Source organism: Hakea prostrata, chromosome 9, assembly GCF_041222555.1.
Source record: "Hakea prostrata isolate BN-2017 chromosome 9, UWA_Hpros_2, whole genome shotgun sequence".
In the NCBI taxonomy this organism is placed as follows: Eukaryota; Viridiplantae; Streptophyta; class Magnoliopsida; order Proteales; family Proteaceae; genus Hakea; species Hakea prostrata.
The window spans coordinates 42338473-42356301 of record NC_142608.1 but is presented as its reverse complement, the minus strand read 5'-3'; the positions used below and the strand labels follow the sequence as shown (position 1 = coordinate 42356301).

At 37.1% G+C, this 17829-nt stretch overlaps 1 non-coding gene across 1 annotated transcript; it reads right to left on the bottom strand.

The window, feature by feature from the left end:
• Positions 1 to 11523: 11523 nt before the first annotated feature.
• Positions 11524 to 11630, bottom strand: LOC149005258 (small nucleolar RNA R71). The gene has a single exon (XR_016170020.1). It is a non-coding gene; the product is annotated as a small nucleolar RNA R71 (small nucleolar RNA).
• Between the last annotated feature and the right edge of the window lie 6199 nt (positions 11631 to 17829).

The following is a 17829-nucleotide window of genomic DNA, read 5'->3' as shown; positions in this document are numbered from 1 at the left end:
TCAATTATTAATTCTAGTAATTAATCCAAACTCACATATTATATTATGATAATCCTAACACCTACAACCACGACTTCACGTCTGATGGTCCAAACTACTTGTTCTCCTTCTCCAAGCTGACTAGAAAGAAGGTTCAAATTCAACATATTACTTGCAAATCATCAAGAAACATGAAACAGGTACCTGAGAAGGTGCCAAGGATGCATGGTGGAGTTTCAAGCTTCCTCAGATAAGGAGGCGTTCATCAACTAGGGTTTGAATTTTTGTTTTTTTTTGTTTTTTTTGGGGAAGGGGGTCATTTGTGGTTTGTATATATAACTGAGTTAATTAAACATGTGTTATGATCTACGAGTATTATTTAATTTAGATACGCTTAAGGGCATTTTAGACATAAAAGTCTAGTCATTTTTAGAAAAGGTTAGCAATTAGAGTAGGTGTATCTCTTTGTTTTTTCTAGCAATTGAAGTAGTGTTTCTCTTTGTTTACTGCAATTGAGTTGAAAATCTTGATTCATGAGCTTGAATCAAGACGTGGAAATGATTAATTAATAATCTCATATCGTGTTGTTGATTTAAAAAGACGTGGGGTTTGGGAGAAGGATTGGTGGCGTGGATGGGCGGTATAAGACAGATTATCTTTTCTTGGCCTTTGGAACAAGACAAAACGGCATACGTGTTCTTTTGTTTTTCATTCTTTTGCTTTAGACTGCGTGTTTAAGGCGGTTTTGAGGGAGTTGCAAGAGGCGTCATCTAAGGTAGAGTCCACGTGTTGCTAATACACAGGCAGTTCAATGCCTGGCTTCGTGCAAATAAAGCAAAGAGCGAACCAAGAAAAGTGATACGGAGAATACCATAAGAGGGCTGGTTTAAGTTGAATATTGATAGATCAGCTCTAGGCAATCAAAGGTATGCAAGAGTGGGTGAGCTGATTCGTGATTCTGAGGCTAAGTTAATATTCTTATTTTATTGGTACTTGAGTGTTAAAACGAGTATGCAAGCTGAGTTTTTTTGGGTTTATAAAAGGGCTGACTGCTGCCCATGAACTTAGGTATGAGAAAACTTTAGATAATAATGGATTCTCTGACGGTTGTAATGACTATAAAGGCTCTTAGTATCTCATGGTTTGTGTTGCAGCTTTGATATGATGTGAACGATTTCTTGGAAAGCATAGTGTTGATATGAAATCCTGCTCGTCCTTCCCTATCATGTTCCTGCATGATACATAGAAAATTGTACCAAACCCATCGGACCGGCTTCACTGTCCACATCCCGGTCAGACCATGGCTGGGACCTACCAAAACCTAATGAATCAATCATGAGGGCGCCGTATTCCAGTTACCAATCTAGTATGGCTTCCCGAACTTCGCGGTAGATGAAGCTGACTTGTAAAATGCCTCTATTAGTAAAGCGGTGAAGGAATCATGCTAAGACTATGTAACTAGTTGCATCCTCGAGTATCTAGGGAAAAACCCTAAGATCGGACAACCACCGAAGGAGATCAAGAATTCATTCGACGGACGAAGATCAGAGGTAAAATTTATATAAACCAAGAACGTACAACCTATCAGGTATCTGAATCGTTTCCCAATTACGTATTCACTATTCTTTTGCTCTACGATTAGCCAGAGCCTTTGTGATCAGTCCAATATGTTGAAGAAGATCTTGTTGAAGACGAAGAGAATGATGATGTCCAGCTATAAAATTTTCTTTTGAATTCCCTTAAAAAAATTAAAAAAAAAAAGGAAAGAAAAATCAAAATCCAGCTTGTTGCTACCCTGAATACATTGGAATCTTCTTCTTTCTTTCTTTTTTTATTTTTATTTTTATTTTTTTAATTTTTTATTATTTTTACTAAAATTCTGCAGATATAGTAGTATAACACTACCTCTTCCTTTTCTAAAAAAAAAAAAAAAAAATTACAAGTGAGAATATTTATGTTTATTGATTTCCTTTGGAAGCAATTGTGCCATTGTCCTTATGAATGTACTGCCTTCTATTGACAATTCAAGCAAGATAGCCGAACATAATTTTTGCTAAAGATTATTGGCCAATTAGAAATGTAGTTTAGGTGGCTGCCTTGAAGTCTTTGTGACTTGTGGAAGTCTGAGTGACCTATTAAAAAGTCTTAATGGCATATGGCTGATAGGAAGCATTCGTGGCTAATGAGAAGCCTTTAGAAAACAAATATTAGCCAATGAGCAGCCTTTAGAAAAAATTGTCTGATAAGAAGCTTTTGTGGCTAATAAAAAGCCTTTAAAAAGAATTGGCTTAATAAGAAGCATTCGTGGCTGATGAGAAGCCTTTAGAAAAAATTGGCTAATAAGAAGCTTTCGTGGCTGATGAGAAGCCTTTAAAAAGAATAGGCTTAATAAGAAGCATTTGTGGCTGATGAGAAGCCTTTAGAAAAAATTGGCTGATAAGAAAGCCTTCTTGGCTTATGAGAAACCTTTAGAAAGAATTGATTAACAATAAGCCTTCGTGGCTGACGAGAAGCCTTTGTGGCTGATGAGAAGCCTTTAGAAAAAAATTGGCTGATAAGAAGCCTTTGTGGCTGACGAGAAGCCTTTAGAAAAAAAATTGGCTGATAAGAAGCCTTCGTGGCTAACAAGAAGCTTTTAGAAGAAATTGGTTGATAAGAAACCTTTGTGGTTGACAAGAAGCCTTAAAAGAAATTGGCTGATAAGAAGTCTTCGTGGCTGATGAGAAGCCTTTAGAAAAATTTTGGTTGATAAGAAGCCTTCATGGCTGACAAGAAGCCTTTAGAAAAAATTTGGCTAATAAGAAGCCTTTAGAAAAAAATTGGCTCATAAGAAGCCTTTGTCTTAAATTTCATTATGCATGACAATGATTTTGAATACAAGATTGTTATAAATTTCTAAAAAAGACTTCCACATACATCATTGATAATATTTTTTCAATTGAACAACATTCCAAGGTCGCCTTAATCGGTGGTCGTGCAAGTCTTTGAGCCAATAAGTATTTGTGCTGACAATCTTGACCACCACATACTGGCCTTCCATGTTTGCTAACAACTTTCCACAATTTTTGGGATCTAAACTTGACAAATCTCCTACTCTAAAAGATTTAGGCATGACCTTTGCATTGTAGTAGACTGCTGTCCTCCGTTGATATTCTATATTTTGGTATAATGCATTTTTTCTGATTTCATCAATGAATTCCATATTTTCTCGTAGGCCCTCTTCATTCATTACTGGATCGAATTCTTCTGATCTTTCTAATCCAGCTACTACCTCTATTGGGGCCAAAGCTTCAGATCCGTACGTTAATTGAAAAGGTGTCTCTCCTGTAGGACTTCAAGCAGTAGGTCTATATGCTCAAAGTAGATATGGCAATTCTTCTACCCATCGAGCATTTTCCTCATCCAGCTGTCTCTTATTTCCTTGAAGAAGAGTTTTGTTTGTTATTTCAATCTACTAGTTACATTGTGCATAGGCGACAGAAGAATTTTTGTACTCTATGTGGTAATGCGCGCAGAATTCTTTAAATCTTTCATTATCAAACTACTTACCATGATCTTTGAGTAGGATTTTAGGTAGACCAAACTTGAATATCACCTTGTTTTGGAAGAATTTCTTTGTTTGACTAGTAGTTATGGTCGCTAAAACCTCAGCTTCTACCCACTTGATAAAATAATCGATCACTGCCATGATAAACTTTCTTCCTCCTGAAGCTATGAGAAATGGACCAAGGATATCCATACCCCACATAGAAAAAGGTATTGAGCTGAGAATAGAGGTTAATTGATCAGTAGGTTGCTTCTGTATTGGAGCGTGGATTTGACACTAATGACATTTCTTTACATAATCCATTGCATCATACTGCATTCATGGCTAATAAAATCCTTGTTTTAAGATCTTATAAGCCAAAGCTCTCCCTCCCATATGACTTCCACAAATTCCTTCCTGGACTTCTGCCAATGCATATTGAGCGTCTGATGATCCCAAACACTTCAGCAGTGGACCAATAATTGTTATTTTGTAGAGTAATCCATTTTTTAGAACAAGTTTCACTGATCTTCTCTTTAATGTCTCAGCTTTTTCCATTATTGGATCTATCCAAGATGGCTCACTATCAATTTCCATTATCTCTGGGTTCTAAATAAGTGGCGAGCTCAATTCTTCGATGTACACTGCTTGCGGGAGAGAAGTGAATTTTACTGAGGCCAATTTTACTAGGGAATCTGCCATGGTGTTTTGCTTCCTCCGTATGCTCAGTATTTGGAATTGTGTGAACTATGCTTTACATTCGAGTACCTCCCTCAAATAACTGATCATACGGTCATCTTTTCTTCATAGGCTGTTGGGACATGGCTAACCACCAATTTAGAGTCACTTTTGACTTCAATGTTTTACATGCATAATGATTTGGGTAAATAGAGTCCTGCAATCAAAGCCTCATATTCTGCGTCGGTATTAGAAGCGTGGAATTCAAAAGGAAGTGCACTTTGGACAATAAAACCAGCTAGGCTCTGAAGAATTAGTCTTGCTCCTAATCCCTGAAAGTGACTCAAGCCGTCAACATAGAGAATCCATCTACTAGGAATTTCACTAGGATTTCCTCTGTCACATCCCGCCCTAAATCCACCAAGGGGATACCCTATCTGGATTACCCGGGGAGTGAATTACAGTCCCGCCGATCAAGTTTAGGAACGATCATAGTCACTTAGCACAATAATATAATCAAAAGCAAGAACAATTCCTTGTATTCAAATAATTTAATAATAAAAGTCGAGAAAGTACCTCAGAAGGATTCACAAATAACATCAGAATGCGGAAAGGATTTCATTAGTATAAACAATCAAGTGTGAAAAGGAGGGAGGAAACCCATCCTATAATATTAGCGGAAAATGAAATGACTAAAAGTAAAGGTTACAACCAATTCACCAAATAACAAGTGAAACAACTAAGCTATAGTCTCGACAATTCAAATAAAAGGTTAAAAAGGGAATGAGGCGACATCCCATCCCTAACACACAAATATAAAACTGAACTGCTACAAACAAGTCCCGATCTCGGTCTACTCGTCTTTATCAACTGGTTCATCGCCACCAGTATGATACAAGTCTTCAACTCGGCCTCCAGAGGGTTGACTGCCACAGTCAACAGTGGTAGCACCTGTAGAAAAGTCTAACAAAATATGTTGCAAAAAGGAGTGAGTTCAAAGAACTCAGCAAGGTAGTCATTCCATAAAATATAAACCATATGATACAAGCCATAATATAATGCAATATAATATGGAACACATGATGCAACTATGGTTCTAAAATATAAACCATATGATACAAGCCATAATATAATGCAATATGATATGGAACACATGATGCAACTATGGTTCTAACTCTATGAATGCTGGTCTCTAAGGTAGACATGCTTTAAGTCATAGCACCATACTTCTTTGGGTCGTTTGTCACTCTCCCATTCCATATCTTGGGAATGCCAGGGGAATATCGGTAAAGTCATCTCAAAAACCATGGTAAGGGGATCGGTCACCGCTCTCTCACATCACCATTTGGTATAAGTATTGGCGCATGTCACAATAAAGCCTAGCCCAGTGCAAGTCATCTACTCAGTCATATCATCTCAGATCCAGATATGTCCATTCCTCCCCCCCGACGATCCTTTCCGGTATCCTTCACACTAGAGTCAGCATAATCCCGGATTACGGATTCATCAACCCTATTGGTCATCCACAAATAGTAAACGAGAAGCTCTCACGTCCTCTCACGGATTGGTTACCGGTCTTGAGCGCCCGTGAGCCCAAGTCTATCCATTTGCAACCCTCCCAATAAATGGCTCCCACAATGAGATTTATGACCTCTCACGGGTTGGTTACCGGTCTTGAGTGCCCACAAATCCCCACTGCTACCACGGGTCGTTCGGTCTCAATGCCCTTCCGATTCGGGTCTGATACGACAGGGACATCCTAGCCAAACAACTAGACAATCCTATGTATGTCATCCAATAACCCGGGAAAGAGTCGATAGGCACATTCGGAGAACATCCCATACTATTCCCTCCGGTGCCCAAGGACAGAAGCGTCAATAGGACACTCCCCAATCCCAAGTTATACGTAGGCAATCACATATTCAAATTCATCACTTCTCATGCATCCAATACATCTTCATAATACAAGTTAAATCATGATATTGAAATGAATCATCATAGACATAAGTAAACAAGAATAGTAATGTAACATGACAGGAGTATAAAGATTTCAATACTACTGTTCTAACACATATATCACAGTCTTATAACGATTAAAAGAAATCAAGAGATTCTATTCATAAATAAGAACATAAACCATAAGTTGATGATCTATATGTTTATGGAGATGACCATCCTTACCTTAGGTTGAATTGATGATGAATTGAGAATACCAAGAAATAGTCCAAAAGAATTGTTAAGACCCTAAACAAACATCAATAATAAGTTAGAGAGGAAGTCGGGAAGATCGGATGTCAATTGGATCAAAACTGGCCAAGGTTGCTGTCAGCAACAAGTTTGGTCGATGGTCTTGGTCGATGGTATCGACCAAAAGGATCGACCAAAATTTCCTTCGGGACAGAATAATGGATTTTGGGGATTTTGGTCCGAAATGGGTCTACCGGGGCTCGGATTGATCCGAAACTTGGAGGGATGATTAATAACAATGTAAGAACACTACCTAGCAAGTATTATCAAAATCCAATGGTCCAAATGAAAACCCCCAAATTGAGGTCTTATGTTCTAAAGACAAGAATCCTAGCATTCATGAGAAATTGATGTAATTGAAAGGGAAGCTAGAGAATTAGTTGGGGAATAGGTTAGGAACATGATTACAATCATTTGCAAGCCAAAGATTAGACTAATCATACTCCACATCTCAGTTTAGTATAAGAAATCAAGTTGTTAAGCAAGGAATCATGGTAATGTATATGTAAGGATCAAGATGCAAGTGAGGCATAGCAAGAATGAAGGAAAAGCAAGTAAAAATGGGAAGAGACGTTCATGGCAAGGTGTTTGCAAGGTTGCAGCACCTTGGCCATGGTCTCATCAGTAAAAGAAGAAGGGAAGTGAGTAGGATAGAGAGCAAGAGAAGGAATCATACCTTGGAAGATGATAGTTGGAGGAAAGAGACAATGATTATTGTAGAAGATCATCACCCAAGCCAAAGAAGAGCCTAAGAGGAGCCTTCCCAAGTTCTCAGGTGTTGAAATGAGTAAAATATCGTTCTAGGTTCGAGGTTTAACTTAAATAGATGAAGGAATATCCAAAAAGCATCTTTTTCATGATTCTGGGCAACTTTGGTCGATGGTTTTGGTTGATGGCATCGACCAAAAGGATCGACCAAAACAGGTAACAGGTTTCAGCAGAAAATCCAGAAATAGTTCAGCAACTTCGAACAGGGATTCGGAGGGCTATACAAGGTCAAATTGACTGAGGTTTTCTCCTACAAGTCAATCAAGAAGTCTAGTTTCCATAAATACCTTTGTATCAAGCATGGAAGTTCATTAGATCCACCAATTAAGCTCACCTTCTTTGATGCGCAAGCAGGATTTGCCAGACATAGTTCAGCAACTTCGGACAGGGATTTGGAGGGCTATATGGGGTCAAATGGAGTGGGGTTTTCTCCTACAAGTCCATCTAGAAGTCTAGTTTCAGGAAATATAATTGGATTGAGCACAGGAGTTCATTTGGTATTTCAACTAATTCACCCCTCTTCGGTGCGCAGATTCAAAACTAACACTAACAATGCTCTCAAGTGAGGGGCATCATCGTCAATGTCCAAGGGCTTGGGTTCCGACACCAAATCATCAATCAAAAGGGTCCACAAGCATCTTTTCCCCCACTTTGGGTCTTCGGACCTATAAACATAACAGGTCCAGGGCCGGGTCAAGGTTAGGATAAGGCCAGATATTACAGGTCTACTCTAAGGGAAAGGTCTGACATGGCTTCCTAAGATTTTCTAAGATAATAATATTGAAATTAGCGTCCAACTTTTAAGGTCTAACATTGAACAAGTCTTTCTTTATCCCAAAATAAATAGGGTGTCCGGGCTAGATTTGGGCTGGATGTTACATTCTCCCCCCCTTAAAATAATTTCGTCCTCGAAATTGGGAGACTACTAGGCTTCTAAGAGATGGAGGACATTGCTTTTATCTTGACCTTTCTTCTCCCAAAATATTCGGAAAAGAAATAACTATAAGTCTTTTATAAGAAACAAGGAATAAATCTAACATGCTTTGAAATCAAATCAAAACTATGATCATGGTTTCATGAAGACTTCACAAGGATCATGGCGAAGATCAATATGAAGATCATAAAACCATAAGAATGACAGGAGATTGTAGAAGAGATGGTTGCAAGAATGCGGCATCTTCTTCTAAGTCTCAATCATAAAGAATAAAACATAGTAAGAGTAAATCAATACAACACAAGAGAGATTACTAACCTTTGATTAAGGAACATGAGATGAAAAGTTTAAATTCTTGGAACAATTAGAAGGAGTAACAAATCATGAAGATCACACTTGATTTTTCTTCGAAATCATCATGTGAAGAGTTCACAAGGTTATAGGGTGTATGGAGATCCTCTTTAGAACAGCAGGGCTAGAAGGATCAGTCATGGAAATGACTTATGATCACCCGCTCATCAAAGGGAAGAAATAGAAGGGGAAAAAGATCAGCTTCGAGATAAACTTCCACCCAATGAAACTAGGCAACTCATACAACAGAGAATAAATCGAATAATGCATATGGTAGGTATGGATTTGGCACAGTAGCAAGGTTAGGATTAGGCGGGATTTCACATCCTCGATCCATGGGTGGAGACACTCTCAATGATAAAATAAGCTAAAACCAAAATTTGATTATACCCCGAGTAGGCATCCATAAAACTCAACATCTTGTGACCTGCAGTTGCATCAATGAGTAGATCTGTGAAATCCAGCCCTATCCTAACCCTAACTCTGACCCGGAGTAAAGGAAGAAGCCAACTATGGGCCATTGATGAGCACATTTATGTGTGAAATCTTAGGGCATAAAGCATGCATTTTATACACTTAGAGTGGAGTTACCTTGGGTTTTATGTTGTTTTTGCAGATTTTAGGACTTTTCAAGATTTAAGCAAATATTTGGAGTTTTGGGCTTGAATCATGCTATTTTACATGTCAAGAAGTTCATTCAAATTCTCAAATGCGAAAATGGGCCTGATCTGGAGCATGATGGGCTAGAGATGTGTGATTATGGGCCAACTCTGAAATATTGAAGAGATAAAGAAGGCAAATCTGATCTACGGTTGAGATTTTAAATCAAATCTATAGAGATATTATTGAGAGAGTCCAAATGGAAAATAGTCCTTGCATACCTCAATATCTTATTTCCTATCTTGGATTTAACTAAAGAAAGAAAAAGAGGAAAAAGAATTATATTCAGAAAGAAAAAGAGGAAAAATCCCGTTTTTGAATGCCTCTGTCTAGTTTCGATCAAACCCTTCATCGAATGGTCATCCGATGTCCGATCGTGCTGAATTTTGGAAGAGAGCTTTACGACTACTTAAACCTCAAATCCAATGGTGGAATTATGCATCTGATCTCTCTAAGTCGGCGCGATTACTACGTCAAAACCCTAATTGGTTGAGTCAGATAGAAACCCTGAGTTTTATTCAAATTCAGCCGTGCTTCATATCTCATCTAAACTCTATAAAAGGAGATCATATTCCATCAAAGGGAAATGTGTCTTAGAGCTTAGTAGAAGCATTCTTTCTTCTCTCTTTAGTTTATTAAGGTTTTCTCTAGTTTTCTTTGCTTGTATTAGTGAGATTTAAATTTCTAAATTCAATGTTTAGGTTTAATCTTTTTATGTAATGCAATTCAAGTTCAAGCTTCAAGTTCAAGTTTCAATTTTTTTAGATTCGTTTTTCTCTGGGTCTAGCAATTGCAGATTTAGATCATTCTAGATCTAGATCTGGTTGTTAGGGTTGGTTGAGATTCGAATCATTTGTTCAATTCGCAAGTAAGTAACCTTCTTTATTAATCTCCACTCCTCCCTCCATTCCCGCTTCTATCTATCCCTCCATATTCTTAATTTAGGATTTACTTTCAGCATTATTTATTGTTCTCCCTTCCCCTGGATCCTTGATCAGAGATGCCTACAGTCGTGCCTCTCTTTGGTTAAGGTTTCCTTTTCCTTTTATTGCTTTGTTTATTGCTTTGTTATTTAATTTCTGTTATTTATTTTCTGCCTATTCATTCATAATCTCGGACCACATAATCGGAGCAAGCCTACAGTCGTGCCTCTGCTTCTGGTGACGGGTGGTGTTGCATCTGCATTTTAGCTATGAACTAAATTTTACTGACTGCTTTAACATACTAACTAGTTTTACTTTTTTTTTTCCTTTTTATTTTTATTGTTCGCATTTTTTTTTTCTGTCTTTTATTTATGCATTGATTGTGTTTAATTTATTTTTCGTTTCAATTCGATTGCATTAGACGTATAGATTAGGATCGTTTAGTTTAGTTAATTAGTTAACAAAAATTGAATCATCCCACTCTCGCATTACTATTAAGAAGTTGAATTATAAGTGGCATATCTCCTTGAGATCGACCCGTTAGCTACACGATACCGTGCGCTTGCGGTTACTTCTAAAATTCACAAACAAGTTTTTGGCGCCGTTGCCGGGGAGGTATTAGTCCACTTTGTTTTTCTAATTCTTAGGTAAATCGAAGTGATTTAAAAATAAAAAAATAAAATTCAAAGATATTACTCTTAGCTTGAGTAGAAACAAAAACGTATAGTAGTCCCCACTCTACTGCAGAATCCCCAGGATTCGATTGTAGGTGGCCTTGAAGACTATACGGATTCCTTTGCTGTCAAACCTATAAGCGCTCAGCTATACGGCAACCTTACAGCTTTGGAATCATTGTTTCAATCTTTGTGGTGGGAAATTCATTACTTTCCCTTCGTTTTTGTTATTTTCTTTTCTTTTATTCTTTAGTACTTTATTTATTTATTTATTTAAAAAAAAATCTCATTCTTTCATAAGAGCCATTAATTGCATTAAGTGGTTAGTGCATGTATGTCTGGACTTGTGATTCTACAAATAGAATTGTCCGAGTGTCTACCTTGACCATGGAAGGTCTACCTCCACCACCTCCACCACCTCCACCTAAGAGTCTTAGGGATAGATTTTATCCTACTTGATCTGCACAACCTTCCTGTATACGTTTACCTGAAGTGAGGGGGAATAATTTTGAGCTCAATTCTCATTATCTATCTATGTTACCCCAATTTCATGGGCTACCTGATCAAGATGCATATTTGTTCCTTAGGGAGTTTGAGGAGGTTTGTGTCCTTATGAAGGTACAACAACTTACTGATGATGCCGTAAGACTACGGTTTATTACCTTTGCATTAAAGGACCAAGCCAAAAAGTGGCTTTATAGCTTACCTAGGGATAGCATTATCACATGGGAACAATTTACTGTTCTATTCTTGAAGAAATTCTTTCCTTTCTCTAAGACGAACAAAATAAGAAATGATATTCTTCAATTTCGTCAGAAACCCAATGAGTCCTTTGCTAAGGTAATGGAGAGGTTTCAAAGCCTTCTCCAAGAATGCCCTCACCATGGTATAGAATTATGGCATTTATGCCAAATAATTTATGAGGGTATCGATTACCAAACAAAGCAACTTTTGGAATCAATGTGCCCCACAGGATTTATATCATTCACTGATGATTCCGAAGCTTGGAATTTTCTTTTAGACCTAGCAGATAGAACTAGAGAATGGGAGTCAACCCAAGAGTCTGAAAGGACTAGTAGGGGATATTTTGTTGATAGCCAAGTTCATAAGGAAGTACAAATAGATAACATTTTGAAAAAGTTAGAGACTTTGGTAGTTAAAGCTGCACCACCAAGTCAAACACATTTTATTGACAAATCTATTGCTATGTGTGCATGGTGTCAGTCTCCTACACATGTAATTGAGGAATGCCCTAGCTATTCTGGAGGCCAACATGAAAATGTCAGTGCGATGTTTCCAAACCCGTACAGTAACACGTACAATCCTGGGTGGAAGAATCATCCTAATTTTTCATGGTCTCAAGGGCAAAACCAAAATGGATTAAGCAATTATTCCACACAAAATCACTTTGGTGCCCCTCAAAAGCAAAATGCCCAATTTTCTTATAATCCAAATATCCAATTCCCTCAAGCCCCAAATTTCCAGAATGCCAATTTAGCTAGGCCTGTCAATCCACCTATTGTGCCTTATATGCCTCACATTGCACAAAATCAATCATCACCAGGTTTCAACAGAGGTAACAATCCAGAGTTTTCTCATCTCTCTTCCTTAGAGAAGAATATGGAAGTACTTTCCAGTACCTTCATGACTTCTATGCATAATATGGAAAAACAAATTTCCACTCTTGCAAGTGCTTTGTCTGAGCGAGAAAAAGGTAAAATGCCTAGCCAACCTGAGTTAAATCCTAGGATTCAAATTCATCAAAGACCACCAAATCAAGTCAACCAAGTTGAATCATCCCATTCTTCTTTAGCTTCAATTAATTCTGTGTCTGCATTGAGAAGTGGGAAAGGGTATCTAACAGGTGAATCACATATTAATGAAAAGAGCGAGATTAGTGACCACTGTGATGAGGAGAATGTTCAAGTATCTCCTAATGAGGGTTTGTCTGAGAAACCCATAGAAGTTGAGGATGAGCCAGTTGCTTTAGCAGTACCTAAGTTTGGAGAACCACTATCAGAAACTATGAGAAAAGAGCAAATTTCAAATGAGAGTTTTTATGTTCCTAAGGCTCCTTATCCTAGTCGTCTAGTGAATAAGAAGAAGACTGCAACTATGGAGAAATTTTTGATGTCTTCAAAAAGGTAGAAGTGAATATCCCTCTTTTGGATGTCATATCTCAGATCCCCGCCTATGCAAAAGTGTTGAAAGATTTATGCACTCATAAAAGAATCACTAGCATTCCCAAAAAGGCGTTCTTGGCGAGGTAACATTAGTTCCATAATTACTCAACTTTGTAGCAGCCAAGTATAAGGATCCAGGGAGCCCCACCATAGCTTGTGTCATAGGCAATACACACATTGAACATGCTTTACTTGATCTTGGTGCAAGTGTAAATCTGTTGCCTTACCATGTTTATAAGCAACTAGGATTGGGAGAATTGAAAGCAACTAGAACTACTCTTCAGTTGGCAGATAGGTCAGTTAAGATTCCTAAAGGGATGGTTGAAGATGTTTTACTGAAAGTGGGAGAATTTATTTTTCCAGTTGATTTCATTGTGCTAGATACTAAACCTTTTTCAATCAAGGATGAAATCCCAATAATTTTAGGAAGACCATTTTTGGCTACTAGTAATGCATTAATCAATTGTCGAAATGGCCTCTTACGATTATCTTTTGGAAATCAAACTGTAGAGTTTAATATGTTCAGGATAGGGAAACAACCACAAATAGAAGAAGAGATCAATATGCTTGAGGAATCTTTTGATTTTCCTAATGATGTGATTACCAACTTTGAGATTGATTTTGATTCTAAATTTCAAGAATGTATGGATATGTTGGATGATGATAGTGAAACTTTCTTTTGCGAAGTCTTAAATTTTCACACACCTTTAGAGCCTATTAATCCTCTATCCATCTCCATCTCCATTCCCAAGCCCTCAATAATTGAACCCCCCAAGCTAGAATTAAAAGAGTTGCCTTCTAATTTAAAGTGTGCTTTCCTGAGACAAGATAATCATCTTCCTGTTATTGTTGTCTCTGATTTAACTTCTGACAAAGTAGAAGAGTTGATCACATTGTTGAATGATAATAGAGAAGCATTGGGTTGGTTTGTCACTCATATCAAAGGTCTAAGCTCTTCCATTGAACAACATCATATTCATCTTATGAAAGATGCAAAACCTTCTAGAGAACCTCAACGTATGATGAGAATTTTTTTTAACATTGTGAATGTTTTTCTTGAGATCTTTAGAGATGATTTTTCGATTCACAATTTTTCTTATTTGGAGTGCCTTCCCCATCATACATTGATATTGAAGATAAGACTAAAGCTTCCCATGATAAGCACATCTTGACTGAAAGGTATACCCCTCATTTGTTTTCTTTGTTTAGCATACATGCATTGAGGACATTGCATTACTTAAGTGTGGGGGGGGGGGGGGGTATAGCTGCGTTGTAGATTTTAACTTTGACTTTTGGTTATTATACATATTCTTTCAATTGTTATGATGTGTGAAATGAGAGTGATTTTGGTACCCATCATGAACACATAAAAACCCTGTTGAGAGGAAGGTAACTTGTATATATGTTGAGATGAGACTTTCCTTAGAAAAATAAAAGGCCTTTAACTTAAGGCATTGAACCATCTATGAGTTTTGTGGGTCCTTATTTCTTTGGCTAGAAGTTGAGATCAATTTTGTGTATGGCATGACAAAAGAAGAAGAAGAAGAAGAAGAAAAAAAAAAAAAAAAAAAATAGAGTAGAAAGTAAAAGTTGAATTTCTTGGAACTAGACAGGGCACTCCGACTCAGGAATCGAGGTGACTTGATCAAAACTCTTAGGAAGGAGATTATTGAAAAGAACTCTCGCATCACTGTCTATGTGGGTGTCTGCTCCACCATGTCATTCAAGCCAACCGTAGTGGAGTAATGTAGAGTTCACTACTCAAAAGAAAAAAAAAGAGAAATAAATACAAGTGTCATCAATGCCTTGGTAAAATTGTTTGGTCAAAAATACTTCAAAACCTTAGTCCTTGGTCCCCTTACTTTATGAGTGGTTTTGCTTAAAGGAGAGGTGTACTTGAAAGATATAAGGTGAGTCCTTGATTAAGATATATGTTAAGTCTCAAGAATCAATATGGGGTAATAAAATTCAAGTGTGGGGCATCTTAAATCAATGGTGAGAAAAATTGTCATAGCTATTGATCTTGTATGAGTACTTACCAATTGTTAGAGTTGGAATTTGCAATGTTTTATTTTGAGCTAAAATTGGAATTTTGGATGTACATTCACTACAAACATCCACGAGACAAAACTCGTCCTCTAGGGGTAACCTAGTGGTTTAAAGGCCTGTTGCACATGCTAAGTGTAACCGTGATTCTTACGAAAGTGAGTTAGGATTTATTTTGTTGCACTAGTTTCTTACTTGCATTTGAATTTTCTTTAATTTTTGCTTGAGGACAAGCTTAGTCTAAGTGTGGGGGAATCTGATGAGCACATTTATGTGTGAAATCTTAGGGCATAAAGCATGCATTTTATACACTTAGAGTGGAGTTACCTTGGGTTTTATGTTGTTTTTGCAGATTTTAGGACTTTTCAAGATTTAAGCAAATATTTGGAGTTTTGGGCTTGAATCATGCTATTTTACACGTCAAGAAGTTCATTCAAATTCTCAAATGCGAAAATGGGCCTGATCTGGAGCATGATGGGCTATAGATGTGTGATTATGGGCCAACTACGAAATATTGAAGAGATAAAGAAGGCAAATCTGATCTACGGTTGAGATTTTAAATCAAATCTATAGAGATATTATTGAGAGAGTCCAAATGGAAAAGAGTCCTTGCATACCTCAATATCTTATTTCCTATCTTGGATTTAATTAAAGAAAGAAAAAGAGGAAAAAGAATTATATTCAGAAAAAAAAGAGGAAAAATCCCGTTTTGAATGCCTTTGTCCAGTTTTGATCAAACCCTTCATCGAACGGTCATCTGATGTCCGATCGTGCTGATTTTTGGAGGAGATCTTCACGACTACTTAAACCTCCAATCCAACAGTGGAATTATGCATCTGATCTCTCTAAGTTAGCGCGATTACTACACCAAAACCCTAATTGGTTGAGTCAGATAGAAACCCTGAGTTTTATTCAAATTCAGCCGTGCTTCATATCTCATGTAAACTCTATAAAAGGAGATCATATTCCATCAAAGGGAAAGGTGTCTTAGAGCTTAGTAGAAGCATTCTTTCTTCTCTCTTTAGTTTATTAAGGTTTTCTCTAGTTTTCTTTGCTTGCATTAGTGATATTTAAATTTCTAGATTCAATGTTTAGGTTTAATCTTTTTATGTAATGCAATTCAAGTTCAAGTTTCAAGTTCAAGTTTCAATTTTTTAGATTCATTTTTCTCTGGGTCTAGCAATTGCAGATTTAGATCATTCTAGATCTAGATCTGGTTGTTAGGGTTGGTTGAGATTCGAATCATTTGTTCAATTCGCAGTAAGTAACCTTCTTTATTAATCTCCTCTCCTCCCTCCATTCCCGCTTCTATCTACCCCTCCATATTCTTAATTTAGGATTTACTTTCAGCATTATTTATTGTTCTCTCCTTCCCTGGATCCTTGATCAGAGATGCCTACAGTCGTGCCTCTCTTTGGTTAAGGTTTCCTTTTCCTTTTATTGCTTTTTTTTTATTGCTTTGTTTATTGCTTTGTTTATTGCTTTGTTTATTGCTTTGTTATTTACTTTCTGTTATTTATTTTATGCCTATTCATTCATAATCTCGGACCACATAACCGGAGCAAGCCTACAGTCATGCCTCTGCTTCGGTGACGGGTGGTGTTGCATCTGCATTTTAGCTATGAACTAAATTTTACTGACTGCTTTAACATACTAACTAGTTTTACTTTTTTTTTCCTTTTTATTTTTATTGTTCGCATTTTTTTTCTGTCTTTTATTTATGCATTGATTGTGTTTTATTTATTTTTCGTTTCAATTCGAATGCATTAGACGTATAGATTAGGATCGTTTAGTTTAGTTAATTAGTTAACAAAAATTGAATAATCCCACTCTCGCATTACTATTAAGAAGTTGAATTATAAGTGGCATATCTCCTTGAGATCGACCCGTTAGCTACACGATACCATGCGCTTGCGGTTACTTTTAAAATTCACAAACAGCCATCTCAGTAGAAGACATGGTGTTTGACTCTAAACCCATGGATGTTGATAATGGAGTCCCATACTTGGAAGTCTGTGCAGATCTAGAAAGAAAGTTGCACCTGTCTAAAGATGAGTTTAGTTGAAGGACTTGGAGTATTATTTGACTTGGTTTGAAGGCATTTCTACACACTAGGTATGTCATTTGATATGTGTGCAAAGCCCTTGAGGTTTAGTGTCCGTTTGAACCTTCCTTTCCCTGTTTGAACTTTGCTGACCTTGATTGGTCGATTGGGCCATAAACCAATCAATCGACCAATGGTGTGTTAAATCCGAGAAACTCCAATTTTAGGGTTTTTCACTCTCTATTTAAACACACTTCATGTTTCTTAGTATCCTCTGCCTCCAAAACACTTTGAGAACGTGGGAAGACTCATTTGAAACTCTTTTCGGTGATTTCGAAGATCCCTCCGTCAGATCTGAAGTCTCTCATCTCTGATCTGCCAGTTTAAGGTTAGTATCTCTTCTATATTGTAATTTATTCTTTCTTCGATCTTGTTCTTGATTAAGATTGGGAAGAAGATGCTGCATTCTTGCAACCATCTCTTCCGTAATCTAATTTTTTTCTTTAGGGTTTATGATCAGCATAGAAATCTTAACCTAAATCTGAAAATTCTTCTTTAAACCCTAATCCTTTCCATGGATCTGATTTCGTAACCATTTAAACCTAATTTTCATTACGTACTTGAATCTAATTCTGATTACCTTTTTCTTGGATGAGATCTAAATCATCTCCTGTCTCTGCTGTGATTTCCATAGTGTATTTTCATCGAATTCTAGGGTTTTTCTCCCAATTGGGGAAAACCATGATTTTAATTGAAGGTAATGTTTTTAATCATGTTTAGTGCATGATCTTTACTCCCTTAGTGTTAGAATACTAT